The following is an 8,981-nucleotide window of genomic DNA, read 5'->3' as shown; positions in this document are numbered from 1 at the left end:
GCAGGAAAAACGGGGAGGAAGGGAGAGAAAACCCCAATGAAATAGAATTGAGTGGTCCTAAAACAGATCCAGCTAAGGCAGGAAAGTGGGGAGTTCAAGGCTAGCCTGGCTACACAGCAAAATCCAATAAGAAAGGAGGAAGGAAGGAAGGAAGGAAGGAAGGAAGGAAGGAAGGAAGGAAGGAAGGAAGGAAGGAAGGAAGGAAGGAAGAAAGGAAATCAAGAGACCTAGGAAAACAAACCATCAGTCCTGAATAAGCACACTGAAGTGGGTAGGCTCACACAACCAAGTTTGAGAATTTACTGCAAAAGTCTCATATACACCTTAAGTATACACAATGAGGGCTGGAGAGAAGCCTTGTTGCTTCAGAGCACCAGCTGCTCTTCCAGAGGACCCGGGTTCAATCCCAGCACCCACATGGCATCTCACAACTGTCCGCAACTCCAGTTCCAGGGAACCTGACATCCTCACACAGACATATAGGCAAAACACCAATGCACAGAAAACATTAATAATAAATATTTTTTAAAGCATAGACAATAAAGCTTATCTGTAAAAAGTTACAAGAGCCAGGTACAGTGGTATATGTGTTTAATCCAGCATTGGGGTAGCAAAGGCAGGTGAATTTCTATGAGTTTGAAGCCAACCTGGTCTACATAGCAAGTTCCAAGCCTGTCAAAGCTACACAGAAAGATCTTGTCTCAAAGAAAAGCAAATAAATAAATAAATAAATAAATAAATAAATAAATAAATAAATAAATAAATAAATGAAAGTTATAAGGACTGAAAGAGGAATCTGGAAGTTCACAACAGAAATATACGATAAATGTTTAAGAAAGAAAAAACTATCGTGATGAGATCCTTACATATTGTCTACTGGTATTAAATTATCATACTGTACCTCATATATGCATCCATTAATATTCTTTAAGAAAACTGACTCGTTTCAAAAGCAAGAGAATACTAAAGTAGAATAATCAAAAAGGAAAAAGATAGAAGCAATCAACTTGTACACTGTATTTTGGCTTTTAATTTTAAAAAATAAACAATAGAGAATTACGATTTGAGAATTAGGGAGAGACTCAGAAAGGGCTGAAGTTAGCTTAATAGAAAATGTGCCTTACACATACCTAAACACAGTAAAGACAGTATACAGCAAGCCTATAGCCAACATCAAACTGAACGGAGACAAACTTAAAGCAATCCCACTGAAATCAGGGACAAGGCAAGGCTGCCCACTCTCTCCATATCTCTTCAACATCGTGCTGGAAGTCCTTGCTAGAGCAATAAGACAGTTGAAGGAGATCAAGGGGATACAGATGGGAAAGGAAGAAGTCAAATTATCACTATTGGCAGATGATATGATAGTAAACCCGAGTGATCCCCAAAACTCTACCAGGGAACTCCTACAGCTGATAAACACCTTCAGCAAAGTGGCTGGATACAAAATTAACTCAAAAAAATCAGAAGCCCTCCTGTATACCAAAGAAAAAAGGGCAAAGAAAGAAATTAGGGAAACAACACCCTTCACAATAGCCACTAATAACATAAAGTACCTTGGTGTGACTCTAACCAAGCAAGTGAAAGACCGGTTTGAAAAAAACTTCAAGTCTCTGAAGAAAGAAATTTGAAGAAGGTATCAGAAGATGGAAAGATCTCCTGTGCTCATGGATCAGTAGGATTAACACAGTGAAAATGGCCATCCTGCCAAAAGCAATCTACAGTTTCAATGCAATTCCCATCAAAATATCAACACAATTCTTTACAGAACTTGAAAGAAAATTTTTCAACTTCATATGGAAAAATTAAAAAAACCCAGAATTGCCAAAATGATCCTGTAGAACAACAGATGGCCTGGAGGTATCTCTATCCCTCATCTCAAGCTGTACTACACAGCAACAGTAATACAAACTGCATGGTATTGGCATAGAAACAGAAAGGAGGATCAATGGAACCGAGCAGAGGACCCGGAAATAAACCCACATACCTATGAATACTTGATTTTTGACAAACATTCAGTGGAAAAATGACAGCATCTTCAACAAATGGTGCTGGTCCAACTGAATGTCTACATGCAGAAAAATGAAAACAGATCAATATTTATCACCCTGCACAAAACTAAAGTCCAAGTGGATCAAAGACCTCAACATAAAACCAGATACACTAAATTGGTTAGAAGAAAAAGTGGGGAAGAGCCTAGAACTCATTGGCATAGGAGACAACTTCCTGAACAGAACACCAATAGCACAGGCTCTAAGAGCAACAATCAATAAATGGGACCTCATGAAACTGAAAAGCTTCTGTAAAGCAAAAGACACTGTCATTGGAACAAAACAACAGCCTACAGACTGGGAAAGGATCTTCACCAACCCTACATCTGACAGAAGGCTAATATCCAGAATATATAAAGAACTAAAGAAGGTAAAAAACAACAAATCAAGTAATACAAGTAAAAAGGGGGTACAGAGCTAAACAGAGAATTCTTGACAGAGGAACACTGAATGGTATGTTAAAGAAATGTTCAACATCCTTAGCCATCAGGGAAATGCAAATCAAAACAACCCTGAGATTTCACCTTGTACTTATCAGAGTGGCTAAGATCAAAAACTCAAGTGACAACACATGCTGGAGAGCTTGTGGGGAAAGGGGAACCCTCCTCTATTGCTGGTGGGAACGTAAACTTGTACAACCACTTTGGAAATCAATCTGGTGCTTTCTCAATTAGGAATAGCGCTTCCTCGAGATCCAGCTATACCACTCCTAGACATATATCCAAAAGATGCTCATGTACACAACAAGGACATTTGCTCAGCCTTGTTCGTAGCAGCTTTATTCATAATAGCCAGAATCTGGAAACAGCCCAGATGTCCCTCAGTTGAGGAATAGATACAGAAATTGTGGTACAACTACACAATGGAATATTACTCAGCAATAAAAAACAAGGAAATCATGAAATGTGCAGGTAAATGGTGGGAACTGGAAAAGATCATCGTGAGGTATCCCAGAAGCAGAAAGACACACAGTGTATATACTCACTCGTAAGTAGTTATTAGACATATCAGATAAACAAACTAAAATCTGTACACCTAAGGAAGCTAATCAAGAAGGACTCTGGCGAAGATGCTCAATCCCCATTCAGAAAGGCAAAAAGGATGGACATTGGGGGAGGGAGAAAACAGGGAACAGGACAGGAACCTACCACAGCGGGCCTCTGAAAGGCTCTACCCTGCAAGATATCGAGGCAGATGCTGAGACTCATAGCCAAACTTTGGGCAGAGTGCAGGGAATCTTATGAAAGAAGGGGGAGATAGCAAGACCTGGAGAAGACAGGAGCTCCACAAGGAGAGCAACAGATCCAAAAAGTCTGGGCACAGGGGTCTTTTCTGAAACTGATACTCCTCCAGCCAAGGACCACTCATGGAGATGGCCTGGAACCCCTGCACAGACATAGCCTATGGCAGTTCAGTGTCCAAGTGGGCTCCATAGTAATGGGGACAGGGACTGTCTCTGATAGGAACTAATTGGCCTGCTCTTTGATCACCTCCCTCTGAGTGGGGAGCAGCCTTGCCAGGCCACAGAGGAAGACAATGCAGCCACTCCTGATGAGACCTGATAGACTAGATTCAGAGGGAAGGGGAGGAGGACCTCCCTTATCAGTGGAATGGCGGAGGGGCATGGGTAGGGAAGAGGGAGGGAGGGTGGGATTGGGAGGGGGGGAGGGGAGGAGGGAAGGAGCTACAGGAGGGGGGATACAAGATGAATAAACCATAATTAATAAAAATAAATTCAATTTATTTTAAAAGTTTAGGTTTCTGATTCTTTTAAGATTTTTATAAGATTACCTTTTAAGATAACTGATTCTTTCTTTGTAACTGCAAACTGCAGCCTACCAGTAAAGAAAATCTGGATGAGAAATTACCTTGCTTGCTCACCTTGTTAATATATAAACAGGTTGCTTAGTTACAAATGTATATGGGTTCTAGGAAATAACTTGTTTTTCACCTATATGTAAAACATCTGATCATGTGTGGGTATTGGGGAACATGCTTTTCTTACATATACTCACTGTAATTACTCACATTAAGAAAAATAGAATGTAACCACATTGTGATTTTTGTACTGCCTGAAAGATTTTGCTGGGATGTATTAGCTGTGGAAAAAAGAGTCAACGTTTGTTCCATCCACCAAGAGGTATGTATATACATGTAGGATGGTTTGGAACTTGTACGTACGTGTACATGTATATATTTAAGGGTGGGTTGGAGCTCACTCTCTCCAATTTGCTTCATCCACCCAATATGTGAATGAATTCATGTATGTATGTGTGTAGGTTATGTATGTATGTGTATGTATGTGTAAAATGAAAGAATCCTGTAAGGGAAGCTAAATAAAGAAAAGTTAAGAAGAAGCTTGTTGAAACCTGAAAAAAGAAAAGAAAAAGAAATAGGACAGGAGCCTACCACTGAGGGCCTCTGAAAGACTCTTCCTAGCAGGGTATCAAAGCAGATGCTGAGTCTCATAACCAAACTTTGGACAGAGGGCACGGAATCTTATGAAAGAAGGGGGAGATAGCAAGACCTGGAGGGGACAGAAGCTCCACAAGGACAGCAAAAGAACCGAAAAATCTGGGCTCAGGGGTCTTTTCTGAGACAGATACTCCAACCAAGGTACATTCATGGATATAATCTAGAACCCCTGCTCTGATGGCAGCTCAGTATCCAAGTGGATTCTCTAGTAAGGGCAACAGGGACTGTCTCTAACATGAATTCAATGGCTGGCTCTTTGACTACCCACCCTGAGGGAGGAGCAGTCTTGCCAAGCCACAGAGGAGGACATGGCAGCCAATCCTGGTGAGACCTGATAAGCTAGGGTCAGATGGAAGGGGAGGAGGACCTCTCCTATCAGTGGACTTGGAAAGGGGCATGGGAGGAGATAAGAGAGGGAGGGTGGGATTGGGAGGGACTGAGGGAGGGGGCTACAGCTGGGATACAAAGTAAATAAACTTTAACTAATATAAAAAAATAAAATTTTAATTAAAAAAAGAAAATGTGCCTTCAAGACATTCCAAACAAATCATCATGAACAACAAGTATGTGGGGATAAATATCACTGCACAATGTACACACACACATAGAACATCTGTCCTATTAACAACAGTGTCATTAGAGCCAAAAGGGAAAACAAATCAAGTGTTTAATGATGGATGAATGATCAGGGTTCAGGCCATCAACGTTTAGTCTTGAAAAGAGGGGGAAATGCTAATGAATGCTACAACATGGGCCAACTTGAAAGAAATAAGGCTAAGCAAAATAAGTCATACAAAAATATAAGTATCTTAGGATCCCATTTAATGTTGGTCTAAGATAAGCAGATTTACACAGAATGTAGTTTAGTGGTCATAAGACTACGAAAAGGAGGAAGTGAAATTCATGTTGAAAGGAACTGGCTGGGAACTGTTGAAAAAACTGAAGGTAGTGGTGATAGTTGCACAGCACTGTGAACATAATCGATGCCATTAAATCCCACGGCCAAAAGAGGTAAAGACAGGAAGCGCCGCTCTCTCCAAATAGACATTAGGTTCCAATGTATGTCTTCATTGAGATCAATATAAACGCGAGTGCTCTGGACTTATTCCGCCATTTCCTATCGGAACGTTGGGATCTGGTATGCTGTGATGAGACATCACTCATGACGATGTATGACTAACACTAATGATAAGTAGTATGCTTCGGTTAGTCTTACAGGCTGCCAACTCACTTATGTTATTTTTTACACCTGACAGAGAAAAAAGCTGTCGCTTACAGGATGTTCGGCTATACATTCTTGACCATTATTCTTTCAGGAAGTGGTGTCTGCCATTACTGAAGGCACAGCCATGCCATTCACTTAGTCATTCAGGGTTAGTCATGTCTAAGCAAAGACCCAAAGGCTGTGTGTGGTAGTAATCGTGGTTACAGTTTAAAAACCAAAATGTTTCTAACAACAAGAGAAAAGAAAAAAACAAAAACCAAAGAAGAAACAGCAGAGTATTCTCAGGGTCTCCAAGCAGCCCGCAGAGGAGCTCCCAGGTCAAAAGCCACATGGCAGGAGGAGAGACTGGGGCAGTAAGGGAACAGGAAGGATGTTGTCATTCTGTTGTGAAGCGTGTCACCACAGACTTCTGCAGCCTCAGACAAGCAGCACTTGCTCTCTTAAGTCAGTCTGGGGTTGACGGGTTCATAAGGCACTCTGGAGTCATGGGACACTGCCCACAGTTAATGTCCACGGGGAGGCTCAAGTTTGGAGTGCCTGAGACTCAAAGCTCACAGGTATGGCAACACAGGTATGGCAATGTAAAGGATGAGTTTGCTAGGGGTTCTGGGATGCCTGGGTCTTTCTCTCAAGTGGTCTTCCAGCAGGGGTGACTGTCAAAGTGCAGAACTGAGGCATCTGGCATTCCGTAGCTTCACTCTGCCCATTTCAGAGATTTCGGAGTGATTGGCAGGCTCAGCTCAGACTCATTGTGGGCGGCGATTACACGGGTACATGAGTCCCGGGAAAGGCCATTCATTGGGGCTATCTTTGCAAACTAGCTATCACAGGATTCATACACAGGAACAAGGTTTGAACAGGGCTATTAGGCTATAAGAAGAGATGAGGCCAGGGACTAAAGTAACGTTTTACATTATACCTGAAATGCAAAGGGGCAAATAGCCCAAAGACCCACTAAGCGATTATGTGGCCTGAACTTGGTAACTACCAAAAAGAAATGAGGACTGTAGATGATCCTAGTTTCCTTCTTGAGATTAAAGATACAGTTGTTATTCACAGGGAGAAAATGAAGTGTGAATGGGTGTGACAACTTTAGAACTGTGGTACTTACAGCAGGCAGATGGGTACAGAAATCAGGAAGAATACAGACTTGGGCATAAATGATTTACCCAACAAGGGCATATCAAATTAGAAAAAAGTAATTCTCAACAGGGGTCTCAATAACAAAATTTAACGGGAAGAAAAAAGAGTTCAGAAAGGAAACTAAGAGTAAAAACTAGTATCACATGAGGAGAGCTTCCTTAGAACTTATGAGGCTCTGGGGTCACTGCCATCACACACACAAAGTATTTCACGGAAGATAAAGTGCCTACTGGGATCCTAGAGCTATTAAGGACGATTAAGACTGACTACTGCCCCGTGGGAAGGTGGACAAGTTGTTAGTGACGTGGTACAAGCAGTGAGGAGTACAGGCGCGTGGATGGAGAGGCTAATAAGGGCAGTGATGACAAAACAGTGACAGCTCACCCCTAAAGGTTCAAGAAGAATCACCGTGAAGAACCTTTAAAATGTGAGAAAAATACAGAAAGCGCTAGAAAGCTTGTGACCCAAGGCCAGGCTGGTGACTGCTACTCTCACACATTCTGCGGCTTGGATCCAGGTGATGTGTTGTGCTGAAAGGACATAAAGAAGAAATCTACAAACTTTATGATGTAATGAGATACCAAACGCCTTTACTCCCAGCATTCTGGAGGCAGAGGCAGAGGCAGGTGGATCTCTTGTGAGTTCAAGACCAGCCTAGTCTACATAGCAAGCTCCAAGCCAACCTGGACCACAGCCAACCTGTCAAAAAGGGGCTGGTGGTATAAAATGACAAATTTTAGCAAGAAGTCTGATATTGTTAGACAGTTCATGCTGCCGTTAGTGTTATAGTTTGCTGGGGGTATATATTGGGTGCAGTTTAAAGAGACTTCAGGGTATGGAGGACGTCTCAATCCAGATTTCCTACTTTCTAAATCGGCTCTTTTAAGACGCAGAAGAGAAAAACATCCCAGGTATCTCCAGGACATACTATACTTGATCTATAATAATTGTGCCCAGGCTCAAAAGTCTAAAGTTGAGACAAGTGGTTTCAAACTTCAACCTAAGAAGAACTAAGAGGACCATGCTGACAGGTCACCGAAAAGCAACAGTACCTGTAAAGTAATGGTCCCTATTCACTACCACAGCCAGCCAGGGATGGCAGGTGGAAGGCTGCCCACAGGCAGTGCTCAGCTTGTTTAGTGAAATTACCGCCCATCCATTGCCTTCCAAAGCCATGTTCTCTTTGCTCTCACAGAGTTTGTCCTTTCATTCTTTAACAATCATTTGAGTTCACTTTCAAAGTAGAACAAGCATGCATTCACTAACTGTTTTTCTAGAAGCTGCTTTTAGAATTGTGGGCTGATTTATTGAAAATCCGCAGACCTCTCGGATGGTAACTTATCTTTGCAACAGGAGTCATATTTTCCAAGCTTCTTTAGAGATTTACTTCAGTTGGACTTTCACATATAAACAATACAAGCAGAACTTGCTGGCTTGTGTTTTCAATCTCATCGCGCCGGAGGCTGAGGCAGGAACATCACAAGCTCCAGGTGGATCTGAAAATCTGAGAAACAAAAACCTGTCAGTGTGTATCTTTTGAAGAGACTTCCCTCTAAGAACCTTTGCATTTGGGATGCTCTTACCTATACAATGAATCAGTAAAGAGGCTTTTACTTGTTCTAACAGCTGACCTGGTGTCCTCCAGAGGACTGTACCAGACTGTTAGCACAACCCAGTAGTGGAGTCCGTGTCCTATTTGAGTTCTAGAGAAAGCCTGTCCTCGAGCACCACAAGTGATCGTTCCTATGGGAGTCTACAAACCAACACATGCACAAACTGGTGCTGTATCACTGTGCGTTAACAAGCTCTTCAGATCAGCTCATAAAAAGCCAAACAAGCTAGAACATGCTGCTTTATTCTCTGAGAAAGACATCTTCAGCAACACTGAGAATCTCTTCAAACAAATTTAACTTTTTGTTTAAAACAACTCACCCTTTTAAAAATGAGAATGCAATTGATTTTATTTGTGCTGTATTGTATTTCGTCAACTACATTTGTTTTCATCACCAATATTTCCTTTCTGCCTTCCTAAGGTCAGCACAATTCTTAAACTTAAGTATCCTGTGACACTATTATAAATGATACTG

This window comes from Psammomys obesus, unplaced genomic scaffold, assembly GCF_907164565.1.
Source record: "Psammomys obesus unplaced genomic scaffold, mPsaObe1.curated_primary_1811, whole genome shotgun sequence".
In the NCBI taxonomy this organism is placed as follows: domain Eukaryota; kingdom Metazoa; phylum Chordata; class Mammalia; order Rodentia; family Muridae; genus Psammomys; species Psammomys obesus.
This window is presented reverse-complemented; position numbering follows the sequence as displayed.